This window comes from Lagopus muta, chromosome 30, assembly GCF_023343835.1.
Source record: "Lagopus muta isolate bLagMut1 chromosome 30, bLagMut1 primary, whole genome shotgun sequence".
In the NCBI taxonomy this organism is placed as follows: Eukaryota; Metazoa; Chordata; class Aves; order Galliformes; family Phasianidae; genus Lagopus; species Lagopus muta.
In genome coordinates, this window is record NC_064462.1 from 978,790 (window position 1) to 998,379 (window position 19,590).

The window sequence follows — 19,590 nt, forward strand, 5'->3', positions numbered from 1 at the left end:
ATTTTGTTCATGCTGTTATCTGCCTGATCGCTCCTCTTTGACAGCTGTTTGATTTGTGGGCTCTTGAGAGCCAGCTTTCAGCCTTTGGCAGCAGCAGGAAGCGGAGCTCCCGACGTGTTGTAGGCAGCGTTTGCTCTGCTCAGGGGCCTTGGCTGCAGCGTGCGTGCAGAGAACAGCGTGCGTGTTTGGCATGGCTGTGCAGCAGAGAATAGAAATGGTAGTTTTCTCATTTTTCAGTGCCTCCCAGGACAGGACTCTGTGGTAGATCAGAAATTGGTGTGCGTGTTGGATTTGCTGTTTAGCAGGTGCATTCTCCTGCTGCATCTCTGTGCATCTCCGTATCCTACTGTACTTTGACTGCAGGAGTTTTCTCGCAGTAGGGTCAAGGCCACCCAAACTCAGTTCTGTTGTGCTTTGAGTATGGAGCCCTTTCAAGGCTTGATTATAGACCTAGCAGAGTAGAAGCCAACGCTGTGTGAACGACAATTCAAGAGTGTCCTTTTCTAGAAGAAGAGCAAGGCAAAAGCGAGGACGTAATTCTAGCGATTCAGTTGCAGGCTTCTTTTAACTTTGTGTAGCAGGGCATTTTACATCCTGTTACTGTGTTTCCTACAGGTGAGTTCATTCTTGGTTGTGTGACTGCTATAAACAACCGCTGGTATCCAGAGTGCTTCTGCTGTGATATCTGCCAACAGGTATTGGCAGGTATTGGATTTGTCAAGAATGCTGGCAGGTGGGTCTTCACCCTTCCTTCTGTCACTGGTAATGATGAAAATGGAATGAAAGTTGGGAGGGATGTGCAGGGTTTGGTTCCTAAAGCTTTCCTGCTGAGATGGAGTAAGCGAAGTGTCTTTTATGAGGAAAAGGTCTTAGAATGCATCACAAAACTGAGAGTGGTATCTTAGAATGTGCACGTGAAATATTAACTACTTATCCACTTTGACACCAGATTTCCTGTCAAGTGTGTGTTTTGTGCTGGTGATGTTTCAGGATCAGTAGGATGATACAGTGCCACAGACCCTTAGAAACAAATCAGATGCAGAAGATTTGTCATTTTTAAACAGATTTTTATTTTCCTGACGTGGGTTCCCAGTATGAGTCCAGTTTATCACCGTTTTCACTACTAAATGCTCTCATTTCAGTGGGATCCTTCAGGGATTTTTTTTGAATAGACGTGTAGCTGTTGCTTTCATATCTCTAATGTGATACACACAGTTATGTAGAGAATTAGGGCCTGTTTTGCCATCCAGCTTCCGATCTAAATCTCTGAAGAGTCTGAGGGTAAAGCATGGGAGTGGGGCGGGATGGAAGACTGCAGTTTGCAGCACAGGGTGCTTCCTTAGGAAATAGGAAATCTGGGTGCCAACTTGCTTATGGCAGCAAAATGATTGACATTATTTTTCTGATACAGAGGGCAGAACATTGGTCTTCTTCAGCTGCCTCAGTCGTTGTCTTGCCTACATTCTTTGTTTTCAGTTGAGTTGCCTGAGCATGCTTTTCTTGTCAGCTTCCCCTCACCTCGTCTTGCCGGCTTCTGCAGCTGCAGAATACGGAGCTGCGTGTTTCTGCGTCCCCCAGCGATGCATGGATCAGGGGCAGTGCAGGATGTAGCACACGTTGTTAGTTGTTTGGTTCTTAGTACAGGGGAAGCTCTCATTGCAGTGTCATGGCAGAGGCTGGTTTGAAAAACAACCTGTAGTACTGTGTCAGTGCTATTGTCAGCTTACATTTTTCTTTCTCTGATGTTTGACATCATGGGGAAAATGCAGAGGCGTGCATTTTGCTTTGGGTTACGTTTATGTAAATCTAATGAAACCGGTGCTAAGAGAGCCAGGATGTAAGCCAGGCAATGAGTACAGCTTTCTGACCTGTTTGTGACGAGTTCAGTAGCTATTTTCAGAGAGATTTGATGCATCCTACTTAGCAGGCTTTTCTCGGGATCAATCAAGCTTGTTTAAAATCTGTACTTTTCTTCGTAGCATTTTGTTTGTGCAAAATGTGAAAAGCCATTCCTGGGTCGTGGTCATCAAGAGAGAAAAGGCTTGGCGTATTGTGAAACCCACTGCAGCCATCAGGTAAGGCTGCATGTTTTTGAAAATTGTGATTTTTAAACTCACAAACAGATGTTATTAATGGGAGCAGGAAAATCAGGGAGAGTCTGTTTTCTTAGGATCACCTGTGAGTGTAAAGCCTAATCAGTAGGTGTTCTGCTGCAGTCGGTTTGTGCGGGTTTCTCTGTAGGTAAGTTTTGCATTGCAGAAAGAAAACTGCAGGTAATTCACAAAGGATAGCTGGGCTAATCAGAATCTAATTGCTCTTCAAGCTTAGTGTTGCTTATCTTGAGCTGTTTCAAGCTTTTGCAGATGTCTAAGATGGGAGCAGCTTGTGACACCCAGTTTTCCCCAAGCACATCAGGACGATCTGCCGCTCAGGAGCTGTGGTTTCACACAAAGCCTTTGGGTGGCGTGGACTTCCTTACAGCTGCAGTTCTCAGACGACCGTGCGTTAAGATGCGCTGCATCAAGCAGCTCTTCCATCCGGTTGCTGAAGACCAACAAAGACTGAACTTGGCAGAGGACAGCACCTAGCATTGAAAGAAGAGCTGTACGTAGTTGCACCGTTTCCCTCCAGCCTCCCTTGACTGTGCGGTCCAGGACCATAAGGATAGAGCTTTCTGCTTTGGAAGCCAGGTGCAAGGGTCACGTACGCATCTTTGCTTGGATAAATAAAGGAGGATTACATGTGGGAGTTGTAAGGCATCTGCAAATCACAGGTGGATCCTAATTTTGTCAGCGATGAGGGGCAGGTGATTGAAATATTGCTGGCATCCCTGCAGACAATAAATGCCATGTTTATCAATAGTACTAATACATGATTAGCAATAGTATTGCAGTCGTGATAGAGCAAGAACATGCAGCAGGCAAGAGTTGTGTGTTGATTGGATATACAGATGTTCAGCTGGATGCTTACTAAACATGTGTATGTGACTCTTCATTGCTGGATTTCAAATGCTCAGGATTAGGGAAGCAGCAAAACAAAACTGTATTTGTAGAGTAGATGTAAAGAAATGCTTTCATCTTTAATACTATAAAGACATTTTGTGATTAGATGACGCAAGATTGAATTGGGAACCCAAATCAGATTTGCCATCATTCTCCTTTGTTTAAACTGACAGAAAACAGGAAAGCTATTGAGATACATTTGAGAAATTACTGTCAATAAAATCAATTCAAAGTTAGTTGTTTCTCCTTCCTCTTCAGCTGTGTGGTGATGTATGTTTCCACTGCAGTCGTGTGATTGATGGAGATGGTAAGCAGTTCTCTAGCTGTTTTCTTAGCTCAGTTACGTTTTGATGAAAGTTCTTTCTGAAAGTGGAAGGAAGCTCCTTTGTTGAATCCCTCACTGCTCCCATTAGACCACAAAGAGGCATTCTCTCTATCAGAAATCAGGATAGATGTGATCAGTCAGAGGCCAAATGGGAAGAAGACCTTACAGCAGCTGTTTTGTGATGATGGAAGATCAAACAGGAGCTAAAGAGAACTGTGGTCAGCTGGAAACCTTTTAGCAATAACCAAAGGCCAGGGATGCTGGGATGCAGAGGAGGCTTCCTGCCCCCAGCGGCTTTAAAAAGGGACACGTACAGCTGAGAGGATGAGCACATGGGCATCTCCCCGAATGGACTTAGTGATCACGACTGTCAAAATGTTTAGAAACCGAGCAGTTCAGGTGGGCTTTGTGAGGGATTATTTTTTTCAAGTGCCTCGCTTCCACTGTTTCAGTTTGGGTGCTGGAGATATTCGCCTGTCTGTCACAGGCACCTGTCTGTTATGTGGGAGGGACTCTGAGGCTGTAATCAGACAGCAGATGACGATGCGTGCCTTTCATCTTGAAACGCTCCCTTCTCTCTCTGAGCACACGTGTGCAGATTTGTCGATAACAGACAACTGCTGTCAACTCACCTGAAAGGTTTCTGACCCTGACAACGCACCGATGCAGGCGGGCCATTGCGCACGGTGATCTCTGAGGAATTGCAGACTGAGAAAGTATGCTTGTGAGCACCTGCCAGAGCACTCTTTGCAAAGTGCCCCAACGATATGGGCAGGTAGCGTCATTGTTATTAGTGACAATATCAATATGCAAATTCAGCACGCATACAAAATTTCCCGTGGCCTGGGCAAGAAGCCAAACGTACCTCATTTCCTGGAAAAAATAACACTTAGACTTCAGGTTGGAGAGCCCCATTGAGGAGCCTCGTTAGAGGTGGTTTGACAGGGACCACACTTGTAAATACAGTCACTGTACAAATGGCCTACTTCTGATAGTTTGTTCTTACACGCTGCATCTTTGTAAATCACACAGCATGGAATATCTGTGTGGAGTCGAATTCCCACTGGAAGAAACAAATAGACTCAGATCCAGTTGAATTTTGCTGTATTCCATTCAGAATAACCCATTAACTTCATATAAGCATTTGCATTTTATTTACTGTTTGTGCCTTATTCTGCTGGACTGACCATATGTAAGTGTTCCATTATATATACAATATATGTAGTTTTATTTTTCTTATTTTTGTGCAGAAACTATGTACGAGGTATTTTCAAAAGATAACAAAATTTGTCTTAATTATGCAGGATGCAAGAGGAATTTTGTTTCAAGTGTGAACGCCTGAGCTTGAAGTTTAGCTTCTAGGCTTCCCTGACTTCTGGAACAGCAGTGAAGATGCGTATTCCAGTTAACGGGCAATGTTACTTCTACAGTGTGAGTGTAAATATATGTGGTTTGATCCTACTGGGATCTGTTTCTTCAGCTGTCTTCAAGAACTGCGCTCACAAATGGTCAGAATTCACTGTAGGATGCTTGTGATTGTTTTGTACTATTAAGTTCTGTCCATGAGAGCTTGTTCTCCCTATTCTGTCAAAAATACTGTTAGTTAGGAATTCTTGATGGTACTGTGCTCTCAAGTATGCAAACCTTTTTTTCGTATTAGAGGCACAATTTTTATATCAATGCATCGTAGCAAGCCAGATTTCCTTTCCTCCTTATGGAAAACCAGATGCTTTCAAACATCTTTCCAGTGTCATGAATAAAGGCTCCGTTCTTAAAACCTGTATCCCCTCCGTTATGTGAAGGCTTGAGCAGGGTGGAAAAGCACCCAGGCAGCCTGCCTTCTTTTGTAACACTGTTGGGATTTTGGGCTGTGCCATGGGTTCAGTTGCTCGTAGTCAACAGCGATTCCTTGAAACTGTAATTCAGTTCAAGTGTGTTTGTTTTGTCTTGATTAGTTTTGCTTTTCCACGTGCCGCTGCCCACAGGCCCAGCCTTGCTGCTCAGAGAGCTGGGAACAATCCCTAACTTGAGGCTGCACAGCTCTGCCTCGCGAGGTTCCGTCCACCCCTCGCTGGCAGGGTGCAACCATCAGCCTCCCTGGGCTCTGTGGCAGTCCTGGGCCCTTCACACATCATGTTTCGTGCCGTTTGTTCAAGTTCTTGATAGTGTACGCTGTGCTATGCTGTGCTGTGTCTGATGCTCGGATGTGAACGATCCTGATCACCTATTGCAAATAGATGCAATGGCAGAGGGCTTGCTCAGCTCAAAGCCAGAAAGAACTGGACTTGCTCTACTGAAACAGTGAAGAAGAGAGGCTGGAAAGGTCAAACATCAGAAGGAATGAGGATTGCTGGGCCCAAAGCCGGAAGGAAAGGTCCTTGCTGGGCTGAAATGAATAGAGAAGGGTTTTGCTGCTCCTAAGCCCAGAAGGAAGAGGGCTTGTAAGACCATACCCAGAAGAAAGGAGGAGTGCTGGGCAACAAACCAGAAGGGGGCTTGCTGGACTCAAACCCAGGAGGGGGCTTGCTGGTCCATACCCAGAAAGAAGCGGGTTTGCTGTGCCACAAAGCAAAAAGAAGGTGCTTGCTGGGTCCTGAACTAGAAGAAAGGGGGCTTGCTGGGCCACAAATGAAGAAGAAGGGGTCTTGCTGGACTTGGTTAGGGTTAGAGTTAGTTTTTGGTTTGGGGTAGTGAAAGCTTAGGTTAGGGTTAGTGTTAGAGTTTGGTGTTAGTGTTGAGTTTTAGAGTTATGCTTGGGGTTAGGGTTTGGGCTAGGGTAGGGTTAGGGTTCGGTTAAGTTTGAGGGTAAGGGTTAGGGTTAGGTTCAGTGCTAGGTTTACATTTAGGGTTAGGATACAGCTGGGGTTAGGATTAAGGTTAGGATTAGGGTTAGTGTTTGTTTTGGGTTAGGGACTGGGTCAGGGTTAGGGTTGATGTTCAGGTTGGGTTAATATTAGTGTGAGGGTTAGTATTTGCAAAAAGGTTTAGAGCAAGGTTCCAGGTTTGCATTAGAGTTAGGGTTAGGGTTAGAGTTTGGGGTTAATTTTGGGTAGTGTTAGGGTTAGGGATTGGGTTTGGTTGAGGGTTAAACTTATGGTAAGATTTAGGGTTAAGCTTAGGGTTTGGAATTAGGTTTAGGATTAATGTTATGGCTAGGCTTAGAGTAAGGTTTAGAGTTAGGGTTATGTTTAGGGCAGGGTTTGGGTTAGGGTTTGGGTTAAAGTTAGGGTTGTAGTAGGGTGTAGTATCCTCTCTACAGATTGTATTGTGATACACGATTGAACCATTTGCCATTTCACATTTAATCCCTAGGGGAACCGAGTAAATGGGAGTTTCACGTGTTCTCATGTTCAATACAGAACCAGCAGTGGCAGCAACGATGTCGAGACAATGACTTTCACAGGCATGAGAAGTAATGGAGATGTGCACAGTTCTTCCAGCCGCTGTGCAGAGCGAATCCAAACCAGCGCTCTTCTTTACAAGTCCCTTCGTGCCTGTGAGGATTCTGTCAACGGTGGGTGCGCTTACAATAGAGACATGAGGTAAGCTCTGGGTTTTACTGAATCTTTCTATTATGATTCTACGATTACTTTTGGCCTTTTCGTTTTCCTTCTAGTTTTCTTTCATTGTTATTTTTTCCAGGCGTGTACCTGGACAAAGCCCAGCAGTTCCATGATACCATTGTGTCCGTGATGCTTTCCTAGTGAAGGGAGTTTCACCTGGATGATACCTCCTTGTACAGCCAAATGCACTGAAACAAATAGGAACCTTGCTGTTGTTCATTTCATGTGGCCATTTAAGTGGCCATTTTAATACAATGTATTTTAATCAGAGAGATGGCCAGTGTGATAAAGGAGAACAGAGGTGACAGTAATTGTTTCAATCTGGTGCTACAGCTGTAGCCAAGATCTTTATTGCACATAAGGATACAGCATTTCCTCTTCTGTCAAGTGAAATAAGTGGCACGTTTCAACTGGTTCTAGAGCATCACTGTCCTCTAAAGCTGGTAGACTTTTCAGCTGTCCCTTGAAAGGCTGCTCAGCTGCAGTGCCAAGCATTTCTTTTCTGGTGTAGTTAGCTATAAATGTTCTACTTCTGCCGTTAGAGATCCGTGGACAGGTAGATCACATAGCTGTGTGGTGTTCATGGGTACATCTGAGAAAGCATTGATGCTGCTTCCCTCGAGATGTCAGTCTCAGCAGATGGCCCTGCAATTAAACTTCTGCCACCAGAGAAATTTTTGCCTTTGTACTTTAACTTTCTGAACTCCAGAAAATTGGTGCACAATCGGTGATCAGTGCTATTCCAAGATACTGGGAAAGGTTTCACATCAGGAAATTAAGAAGATTGGATTGTTTCCCTTGATCTGAATTCTTTGCATCGTTCAGTGCACTGCAGAACGAATGGGTGGCTGCATGAAACAGGTGCAGTGAAAGTGAAACGACAGCTTTGGATGGAAAGGAATGGCAGTAGCTGCCGTCCTGAAATCATGGCTCTTATTAGATGAACGAGCCCTTTGCTCCTTCAATAGAGGCTTCCCAGATGTTGAAGCCTACATCCAGTTTCCAACTTCTTTCTTAAGGAAGATACTGGAAACGTTTTGTGTTTTCTTTGGTGTATAAGTTGTAGCTGGCCTTTTTGTCCCCTCCCAATTGTTTTTTAAGGAAGAAAATGAGGCAGATAATGTCTGTAAGGTTAGAAATCATCACTTCAGCCATTTGGCTTTTTTTTTTTAATTAGTATGTATTTAAGTACTTCTGAGGATAAATATTCACATATTTCTGAACTGAACTGTGATTGTGGAAACTGTATTGCTTGTTTTCTACTCTCTTTCAGTGAATTACCTGGAGCAGGCATTTTGTTCCCTTTCCATGGACTTGAGGGCTGACAAAGGGGAGAACTTTCTTCTGGGATATCTACGGTATGCCTTCAGTCACTGATTTGGCTCTTTAGTTGCTGACAGACTGAGCTCAGACTGCAGCTCAGCAGTTGTCACCTACATCAATGCTTTCAGCTTCCTGGGGTCACTGGAGCTGAGAACTGACTGTCCTGACAGTGCAGCCTCCCAGAATACTGCATTGCAGCCACTCTTCCTCTCCTAACCCCAGAGCTGTACAGTCACCACCATCTGTGGCACCAGAACGCATCTTCAGACGCCCCTCAGTCTGCAGCCCTCAGAATGCCTTGCATGCTGACCTCCACCTCTGTGTGCTCCAGCACCCACGAGAAGAGACTCCAGGATTAAACATGCTCACCTCTGTGACACCTCTGTTGTCACATCAGGACAACCCTATCGAGCCAGCTTTTCAGTTAACTCGACCCTTTGCACATCCTTCTGCCTCCAACCACCCCAAGGCTATCCCTGTCTTTGCCCTTGTTGGAAATACCCAAATAATTTATCAGGACGGTATTTCTGATAAAGCAGATTTTATTTGCAATTGCAAGGCCGGGCCTCCTGCAGGCAGGAGAGCGCCCTGAAAACAGCCTTACATCCTTTATGCCCTATTATTCCACGCAGATCTCTTTCTCCCCTGGTTCCTCATTGGCTGAGTGCTTCAGGTTCACAATCTTCCCGACACTCAACTGAACCTACGGATACTGGATGAACATCAGCTGTTGCAGCTGAGCACACATCGCTTATTAGTGACTTCTCACACTTGCTCACTCAACACTCGGTCGTAGTTTCTGGACTTCTGCTCGTCCCTGCGTAGAGATGAGCTTGGAAGGAGGACAAGGGGGATGCCTTGATGCCTGCCTGTTGCATCCCAGCCTACCCACAGAGCCAGGCAAGCCAGCCTTGTGTAGAGGCCCTGGCTCCTTTGATGTTTGTTAAGTCTGTTTCTCTTTTGCTGAGGGTCTCTTATCCAAACAGAACAGCCCTCAGTATGCTTTCTAGCCCATAATACCATACCTATACTATTTGCATCATTTAAAAACTATTGCAGTTTTGCAAGCTTAATTAATCACACAATTCAGCAGCTATATTTCTAAAGCACGTTACTAACAATACATTATTTCTACCTTTTCACAGCAACTATTTCTAAGGACAAGTTACAAAATACAAAAGCATTGTGCTCTGCTTCTTCAGATCAATTCCCCCTTTCTCACATCTAACGCAGAAGCAGCATTCCATCCCTACGCGCCCACGAGCACACAGCTGCCCCAGCTCTGCACCCCGTTCCTGCAGCAGGACAAGTTTTCCCGGCCGGCCAATTCAAAGCCGGGTTTGTGCAGAGCAGCGGCTGCTCCGAGGCTTCGGGAGCTCGGCGTGTGCCCGGTGTGCAGCGACACCGCCCGGCTCCGCGGAGCTGCAGCCCCTCATCCCCGCAGTGCGCCGAGCAACCGGGGGGAACCGGAAGGGAACCCGGGGGGAGCGCGGAGCGGAGCGGCTCTTCGCCCGCCGCTGCCGGGGATGGGAAGCGCTGATGGGCGGCGAAGTGCGGCGCGCAGCGCGGGACGGGCTGAGCCGCTCCGCCGCTCCCGGCCCCGCCGCCGTTACGTAAAGCCCCGAGAGGCGCCCGGCGGAGCCTCCAGATCTCCGCACCGCGGCACCCCGCAACTTCCTCGCGGCTCCGGAGCCGGCCTCCCCTGGCGCCACCGGGGCTCCCGCTCCAACTTCCCCGCCCGCCCGGCCGCGCACCCACCTGCCCGCGCCACGGCAGCCCTCGGGGCGGCCGCAGGGAGCGGACCGGAGCGCCGAGCTCCAGCGGCGTCGGCACCGCCGGAGGCGCGGCGGGAGGTGGGCCCACCGTCCCGGCCCGTGCCGGTCCACATCTGCTGAGAGGGGGAGGGAAAAAGCACAGCAGAGAGGGCCGCACCGGCTTTGGGAAGTCCGCGGGGAGGTGCGCGCGTGGGACTGCCGTGCGTCCGCCGTGCTCGCGGAAAGCGGCTGTCGGGGGCGGGCGTGTGGGGTGAGCATGGCCGCGCGCTGAGAGTCAAATGTCCCCGCACGGACGCCTCCGAGTGCTGGAGGGGCGCCTCCCGAACGCAGCAGAGGGCGGAGGTGGTGGGTGGGGGCAGCGCAAAGGCCCCGCCGTCGCTTCGCGCGGTGCGAGGCCCCGAAGTCAGGGCGGAAAGCGGCGGAGCGCCGCGGGGCTGCGGCGCATTGAGAGCCCGGCGCGGAGGGAGGGCCCGCGCGGCGCGTCCCGCTGGGAGCGGAGCGCTGCGGGGCCGGGAGGGCAGCGGTGCCGGGAGGATCCCCGCCTCCGCGCCGCTTCTGTGGGTGCGTGTCGAGCACCGCTCCTGCGCTTTGAGGGACTTTGCCGTCCCCAGGCTCGCACGTTCCTGCCTGGAACATCTCTCCCCCCCGCCCCCAAATACATCCCCCTAACGGCACTGCTGTCGCTTTTACAAATTGTTCGTGGAGTTCTATTTTTTCCGTATTTTCCCTGAGAGGAAGAATTAGGAAGAGGCCGTAAACGCTTTCCAGGACGAATTAATAAAAACGAAGCGCTAATGGGGCAACGCATTTCAATACACGTCCCTGAGGTCCGCCTAAGGCAGCCAGGTTCTCTATTCCCCAGAGGAGCAGCAGGTGGGGGCAAAGAAGGGATGGGGAAACTTCAGCACTCGCACAGAGGAGTGGCGGGAGGCAGAGCTCCCTGCTGCCCACGCTGTTCTCAGCTCGGGGGCAGGCGGGCACCTCGCTCCCTGCTGCCCACAGAACACCCTTGAGCCCTAACCCGATTAGTGCCCGGCTAATTGCCTCTGTGTCAGACAGCTGTTGGGGGACAAAACACGGCTTTCCCTCCCTCCTGCCCCAGTGTTTTGCTGGTGAGCACTCAGGCAGGATGCTGCCTGTGGAGAGGGAGAGCACTGCCTTGCACAAACAGCCTGCTGTCCAAACCCTGGCTCTACAGGCACCCAGCTCTGTGGGACCAAGGCAGCAGAGGGGAAGTGCTGCACTGGGCTCTGCGTGTGCGAGTACGAAGCATCTCCCAAGGTGTTTTCAGAGTACATTTGGAACAGACGTAGCAGCTGTTAGGCCAGGGCATTGCTCACCACTCCATGCACTGTCAAACAGGCAGAGATGGTCGTGCTGGCAGCCCCAGAGGAGAAGGAGGGCTCCTGCTCAGTGCTGGGCTGTGGGAGGACCCGCAAAGCACAGCAGCAAACGGTTTGGCTGAGAGCATGGGACAGGACTCATGCCTTTCATGGCTGCACCCTGTGTCATCCAGCACCGCAGGCGTGGGCCAGCTGTGGGGACAGCAGCACTCGGTGTCAGCCTCCTGCAGCAGAAGGGCTGCTCAGAGAGCAGCACACATGGGAGCATCGTGCACAGTGAGCAGCTGAAACACCCTGCATGGCTCTATGGAACCACAGAATGGTTTGAGACGGAAGGGACCCTCAAAGGTCATCTGGTCCAACTCCTCTGCAGTGAACAGGGGCGTCTGCAGCTCCACCAGGTGCTCAGAGCCCTGTCCAGCCTGATCTAGAATGTCTCCAGGGATGGGGCATCCAGCACCTCTTGGCGGTCTGTGCCAGTGCCTCACCACCCTTATTGTGAACAACTTCTTCCTCATTTCCAATTTAATCTCTCCTCCTTGGGTTTGAAACCATTTCCCTGTGACCAATCCTGTCACAGCAGAACCTACTAAAGTGTCTGTCCCCTCCTTTCTTATAGCCCCCCTGAGATGCTCTCAGGTGTCCCCAGAGCCTTCTCTTCTCCATTCCCCAGCTCTCTCAGCCTGTCCTAGTAAGAGCAGTGTTCCATCTCTGGGCGTATTTCTGTGGCCCTTTTATGGACGCACTCCAGCAGGTCCGTGTCTGTCTGTACTGAGTGAGAACTCTGCACTCAGCTGCTGATCTCAGAGCTCCGGAGCGGTTCACCGCGAGTGCCGCTTTCGAGCCGTGAGTGCACAGTGCTTTTCCGTAGCTGGGAACGTGAGACATCACCCTCCTGCTTTCCTTCGAGGGAAGGGGCTTTTTTCGCAGCCCGGTTAGGACTTCTTCTGAACGTACAACTCCCTGTTTGGAGTTATGGAGAAGGGAGAGAGAAGGAAAAATGCAGTTGTCGCATTTCAGAATTTATTCACATGTTTTTATTCTATTTTCAACAGTTCCACGTTTACAACAGGAGTTACTTGTGAGTAATTAGCAACTGTTCTTATACTTACATCTACTTCCTTATCTGTTATGCCATTCCAGAGATCTCTGTGACTGAAGGAGATGCTGAGATGAAGCATCTGATCATATTGCAAAGCCACTGGAAACTCAGGTGTGTCTATTTCTTTAGAAATGGAGTTTGTGTTATCACAGAATGATGCCTGAAGGCCGATTCAGAAGAAATGAAATAATTATTGAGAGAAGAAGGGGAGGGAGGAGATGGGGAGGGGAGGGAAAGCAGAGGTGGATTTTTGGGATCTGTGCAGATGGAAAAACAACAGCAAATCACTCTTCTCATGTTTCAGCAGGAAAACATTCAGTGGAGAAACTGAAGTATCGTTGAATCAAAAAATGCTACAAATAGCTCTGAACTGAGAAGGTGTTTGATGCATTTCCCAGCAGTGCTAAATTCTCCTCAGGCTGATGCACAAAGAACTGTAAGGTTTTGTATTACTGAATGTCTGTTATCCTTTAAAAATATTCCTCTTATAGAGATCACGGTATCAGAACATTCGTGCTGGACTAATTTCTGTAGGCCTGATGTGACGTGACAGATTGCATATTGCTCATAGGCTGGAAATTAAGTCATGAACTAACTCAGAACTTCAGAAGTCCACAAAATGAGGTTCAAAGAAAATTGCTCCCACCAAGTAGCAGGGATGGGTAAGGGAGGCTTTGTCGAGAGAAGGGATGCTGGAAAAGATGTCCCCATGGAGTCCCTTCTCCTCATTATAACCTATCCACGTACTGACTTGCAGGCCTTTTTCACGTAGCTCGTAGTTGTCAATGTGAAAACAAGATGATAATTACTTCACTCAGATGCCGAATGAGCAACAAAATACAACTTCTAGAAATGGAAGAGACACTGCAAAGTAGTTAAATTGACAGAGAGAGGTCAAGTGCAAAGAGGTCCTGGTCGTTTCTGTTACACGATTAATACGAGGGAGTGTGTAAGAGATACACAAAAGAAATATCTCATTGGACATTAAGCCACCCAGAGCTGGGGAACAACGATAGGAGCTCTGCAGTGAGGACATGTATGCGTTCTGTGCAAGAAATTACAATTGGATTCTCTGCTATGCTTTAAGCTAGGTGTAAGAAATACCTGCTCACTGGAACTCAGCAGGCTTTCACAGGCATCAAATCGGTGCTGCGGGTGGAAGTGGGCTCTGAGAAACTATTCCTGAAGATACCAAATGCGGCAAAAGCTTTGATACCCGGAAACAAGACTGAGCTCTTGTCTTCCATATTCAATTTTCCTACAGTTATTTACAAAGTCATCTGAACTTCACCTTTCATTCTCACTATTATTTACAGAATTTGCAAGCACCAACCAAGTCTCTGTCAGAGTTAAAAGGGACATTTCTGAAAACACTGCGACACATCACAAGGGAAAGTAAAACCTAAATACAAAACGGGGTCTGAAAGACGGCCTCGGCCTTCGACGAGTTCATGGGATGTTTCCTTCCTCTTCTTAAGGAAGTACCAACCTTTTAAAATGTGGAATACATGAGCATTTCTTGCCCTTAACAAATGAACACGTATGACAGAGAGAAATGGAAACCAGGCCTGGGGGAAAGTTTGATCCCCAGTTGTTGGTAGACACACAGAATGCAGCACCGCTATAATCAGGCTGAGCCTGCTGGAGAAGAGATGTGTGGCACACCAACGACCGACAGCAGAGAAAACTGAAAGGAATTACATTCATGGCAGTATGAAATGTGAAAGTCAAGGAAATAAACTGGGTGTTGTGTGACCTCCAGTGCAATATGTGGAGAACTAACACACTGAACCTAGTTGTAGTCATGTCGTAGCTAGACTGCATTAGGAGCTTATTCATTTCAATTTTCCTTACCCCCACAAGGACTCAACCTAGTAAATCTCCACAGAACTGCTTACCCCATTCTGAGGAACAGGGCACACAAAAAAGCAGAGATACCCCCACATCCTATCCCCATCTTCTACCCCATATCCATCCTAAATCCATATCCCCACATCCATTCCATACATTATCATACAATCAATGAATATACAGATGACACAGTATACCCGAGAGCTCGGCTTATGCAGTTATACTAGAACAGAAAAGAAAGACACTCACCCTACCTTAGGCTCATGTGGTAAACTCCAGTGGAGCGGATCACCAGAACGGATCCTTCTCCCCTGGCAGTCAGCTCTTAAATGGGTCTCGGAGGGGTGCAGCCAGGCTCCACCACTCCCGGCAGCGCAGGTGAATTGCCTTCACCTATGCTCCCATGGCTGACTCAGGGCTGGCCTCAGGTGACCGGTCAGAGGTTCAGGCTGTGGTTCAGCAGTCCCCGTACACTTATCCATCCCATTATCACCCCGGCCCCATATTCTTCCCCAGTCCATCCCACACTCTTCCCCTGTTGATCCCACATCCATCCCAACCTAATCCCATACCCAGGGCCCATCCCATATATATTCCAATTACCGATCTCCCATTCCATAACCATCCCATATCCCACATCCCAATCCTAAATTTCACATCCTAATCCCACATCCCATCCCCATCTCCCACCTGTCAATCCCAATCCCATCTCCCACCCCCTATAGCAATAGGGCGCACCCTGAAGTCCCGCCCCCATCACCGCCCCGCCCCATGCCAGTGCTCCTCCTATCAACGGCCCCGCACCTCCCCGCCCCCGGGCTCTCATTGGTCCGGTGCAGCTCTGTCCTGCCTCCGGGCTCCCATTGGTCAGTGGCAGCGCCGCCGGCTCCCATTGGCTGAGGCGCGGCGCGCGGGAACGGCCGTTAGCAGCCGGGTCGGAGCCGCCCCGCTTTCCCCTCAGGCGCTGCTAGTCCCGCAGCCCGGGTCGCCGCGCGCGGCACCGCTGCTGTCCGCCGGAGCTGTCCGGAAGCACCGAGATGGAACCGCGGCACGAGCGTCGCGGTGCTGAGGACAGAGGCGCCGGAGCTGGGGGAACGGTGAGCGGCACCGGGACAGGGGACACCTGGGCAGCCGTAACCTGGCTTCATGCGGGGTGAGGGGCTGGGAGTGGGACTGGGATGCGGATGCAGACAGGATGGGATGTGGGGAAGTGGGATAAATACGGGACGGGCTGTGACTATGGGGTGGATATGAGGCTATAGGGAGCTATGGGAGAGATATAGGGGGATAATGGGGAAATAGAGGGGGGAGAGGGAGCTGTGGAGAGCTGGGGAGGGATATGGGGGAGTGGGGGCTACAGAAAGCTGTGAGGTATAGGGAGGTGTATGGATATATCGTGGGCTGTGGTGGGGAATTGGGGTATATGGGGGATTTGGGGCAATAGAGGACTGTGAGGATGTTATGGGGAAACAGTGCTATGGGGAGCACGGGGGGGTTTGGGAGGGGCTATGGGGGGCTGAATGGGTGTATAAGGTGGGCTTTGGAGGGATGTGTGGCTAGAGGGTCCAGATACCATCCACTCTTTGCTGGATGAGGCTGGGAATGTGACCACTGAGGATAAGGAAAAGGCAGAGGTTCTGAATGCCTTCTTTACGTCTGTCTTTAAAAGTCAGACCAGTTATCCTCAGGATACTCCTCTCTCTGACCTGGTAATCTTGGCTGGGGACCACACTAATCCCCCTGTGATTCTGAAAGAAACAGTCAGAGACCTACTGCTCCAACTGGCCTGCCACAAGTCGATGGGGCCAGATGAGATCCACCCGAGAGTGCTGAGGGAACTGGCAGAGGTGACAGCCGAGCCGCTTTCCATCATCTGTCAGCACTCCTTGTGCACTGGTGAGGTCCCAGAAGACTGGAGGCTTGCCAATGTGACTCCATTTACAAGAAAGGTCGTAAGGAGGATCCGGGGAACTACAGGCCTGTTAGCCTGACCTCGGTGCCAGGGAAGGTTATGGAGCAGATCACACGGCATGTGCGGGATGAGCGGGGGATCAGGCCTAGCCAGCATGGGTTCGTGAAGGGCAGGTCCTGTTTGACCAACCTGATCTCCTTCTATGATCTAGTGACCCATCTGGTGGATGAGGGAAAGGCTGTGGATGTGGTCTACCTAGACTTCAGCAAAACCTTTGACACTGTCTCCCACAGCATTCTCCTGCAGAAGCTGGCAGCCCGAGGCTTGGATGGGTGCACTCTCGGCTGGGTGAGGAGCTGGCTGGAGGGCCGGGCTCAGAGAGTGGTGGTGAATGGAGTGAAATCCAGCTGGCGACCGGTCGTGAGTGGTGTTCCCCAGGGGTCGGTGCTGGGGCCTGTCCTCTTCAATATCTTGATTGGTGACCTGGATGAGGGCATCGAGTGCACCTGCAGTAAATTTGCAGATGACACCAAATTGGCTGGAAGTGTGGATCTGCCTGGGGGTAGCGAGGCCTTGCAGAGGGATCTGGACAGGCTGGAGAGCTGGGCTGAAGCCAATGGGATGAGTTTCAACAAGGCCAAATGCCGGGTCCTGCACTTCGGCCACAACAACCCCAGGCGACGCTGCAGGCTTGAGGCGGTGTGGCTGGAGGACTGTGTAGAGGAAATGGACCTGGGGGTATTGATGGATGCTCGGCTGAACAGGAGCCAGCAGTGTGCCCAGGAGGCCAAGAAGGCCAATGGCATCCTGGCTTGCATCAGAAACAGTGCAGCCAGCAGGAGCAGAGAGGTGTTTGTGCCCTGTGCTCAGCACTGGTGAGGCCGCACCTCCAGTGCTGTGTCCAGTTTTGGGCCCCTCACTGCAAGAAAGACATCGAGGCCCTGGAACGTGTTCAAAGGAGGGCAACAAAGCTGGTGAGGGGTCTGGAACACAGGGCTGCTGAGGAGAGGCTGAAGGAGCTGGGAATGTTCAGCATGGAGAAGAGGAGCTCAGGGGGGACCTCATTGCTCTCTATGGCTGCCTGAAGGGAGGTTGTAGTGAGCTGGGGGTCGGCCTCTTCTCTCGTGTCATTAGTGATAGGAGCAGAGGGAATGGTTTCAAGCTGCGGCAGGGAAGATTCAGGCTGGACATGAGGAAGTATTAGTGTTCAGAAAGGGTGGTCAGGCACTGGAATGGATGCCCAGGGAGGTGGTGGAGTCACCAAGCCTGGGGGTGTTCAAGGAAAGGCTGGATGTTGTGTTGAGGGACATGGTTTAGTGGGAGCTGTTGGTAAGAGGTGAACGGTTGGACTGGATGATCTTTTATGTCTTTTCCAACCTTGGTGATTCTATGATTCTATTTCCTAAGCTGTAGGGCTATCAGCTCTCATAGAAAACGAGGAAGAGCCCTGGGAGTCCTTGCCCCGAACCTTGCACCCTATTGAAGGGCAGGGGCACTCTTCTCCAAGCAGCCTGATGAGGTGAGTAAGGGACGGCCGGGCGCTGGAGGGCGGTGGAAAAGGACAGGGAGGAGCCCCAGCTGATAAAAGGGCTTTGGTAAGAACAGTGGTGAAAGCAGGAGTGGATATGAAGGCTTGGATTGCTCTCGGAGGAACTTTGGAAGGGTCAAATGTTCTGCAGGTTCAGCACGCGCTGCGCCCTGCCTGCGCCCTGCCTGGTTTTTTGTCCTTTCCTTTTTAGGGTAGGAAAACAAATTTCTGGGGCAGGAGAAGAAGAAATGCAGCAGTCTTCTCTGCACGGCTCATTTTGCGTGAGTTGCCAGGTGCTCCTGTGGTAATGGGTGCTGATGAGCCAGCCTTGGTGGCAGGGCTGTGGCTTCATTTTATGTCAGAATTTGAGGCCTACGATTTTCCCACTGTGAGTGCCTGTTTTAAATGATAAAAAGCGATATGAAAATTAGTTTCCCTCCTTGTATTAGAATCACGTATTGACTTTTGATATTTGTCTTTCTATTCCTTTAGCAAGTGGGATGTTGATGCTGCTGCACGTATCTCCCATTTTGCCCTTCTGCTTTGTGTAAAAGAATAGCAAAACATGCCATCTGTGTGTGCAATTTCCTTGAAGTATTTTACTTCAAGGTTCCCTAAACTTTGAATGTGGGAGGTGACCACTCCTTTGTCTATGATGAAAGCCCAGCGGTGATGCAGGCACTTGCTGAGGTCACAGTGGTTGCCGGGCTGGGAGCGTTTGTGCCCCAGCTGGGAGCAGAGCTGGTGCTGTAGTGAGCGTGGTGCACACTGAGACCGAGCTCTGTGCTTTCATTGAGAGATCTTCCTGTGAGAGCCCACTGGAAGCAGCGCTGCGGCGTGTGTGAGAGCTGGGCCCAGCTGCGGCTGAGCAGTGGCCAGGTGAGCTGGGGTTGGTGCTGGGTGTCTCAGCAGGAAAGCTGGGCTGGGCTGGGCACGCTGCGTCAGCCCTTGTCCAGGCTGGCGGTGAGACAAAAGGAGTTTTCTTCACGACAGCAACACCAGCCGTGTGCTTGAAGGTGCAAAACTATGGAGGAGATGGAGAAGAACACTTGCTGTCAGAACTCATGGCAGCTGTACGGGAGCTGGATGTATTTTGGAGACAGTTCTCATTAGCAGTTGGTTTTGAGTATTGCCCTGCCCGATAGCTTCAACTGCAGAGCAGAAGAAAGCTGGGAAAATGCTTTTTCCTATTTTTCCCCTGCAGGTTCTTTCTTCAGGGTTGGTTTACCAAAGGAGATTTTGGGGACTGAGGCAGTTGAAGAGTGAAGCCAGCTCTTTCCAACAGCAGGGGGTCAGTCCCTGTGGAGAGGAGCCCAGGAACGTGAGCTTCCTCTGAGACATTCCCCAGCATGTCCCAGCAGGGACACAGACGCGGTTGCCATTCCTGCTTTGCGCGTGGAAAGGTATGGCTGGGTTTCTCTAACTTGGGTTTTCTTCCTTTCTCTGGTTCTGGAGGGGCAGGGGTGGAGCAGGGGGAGCCCTGCTGGTCCTTAGTGAGCTCAGTAACCAGTTGGCTTGTGCGGTGCAGCAAAAGGACAGCATTGCCAGGCTCCTTAAGCTGCTGGGGCAGGGTGGGAGCCGAGAGCGGGCGCTGCCCTCCTGCCATCTGTCCCTGGTTCTGGTTTGCCATGTTTGCTCTGGGTTTCTGCTGAGAAGTTTGTTCTAGCTGCCTGCAGCAGTACAGGGTGGGGAAGAAATGATGGTGAAGAGCTAAGGCTGCGCACGGTAATTTTGCATGGGTTGAACTGTGGCAACTGTGTTGAACCCTAACCCTAGACACTGTTTCCCTTGGAATAATGCTGGGGTTTGCAGGTGTGTTGGTGCAACCCCCTGAAGTGATGTCTGAGAGCGCCTGTCTTCTGCACC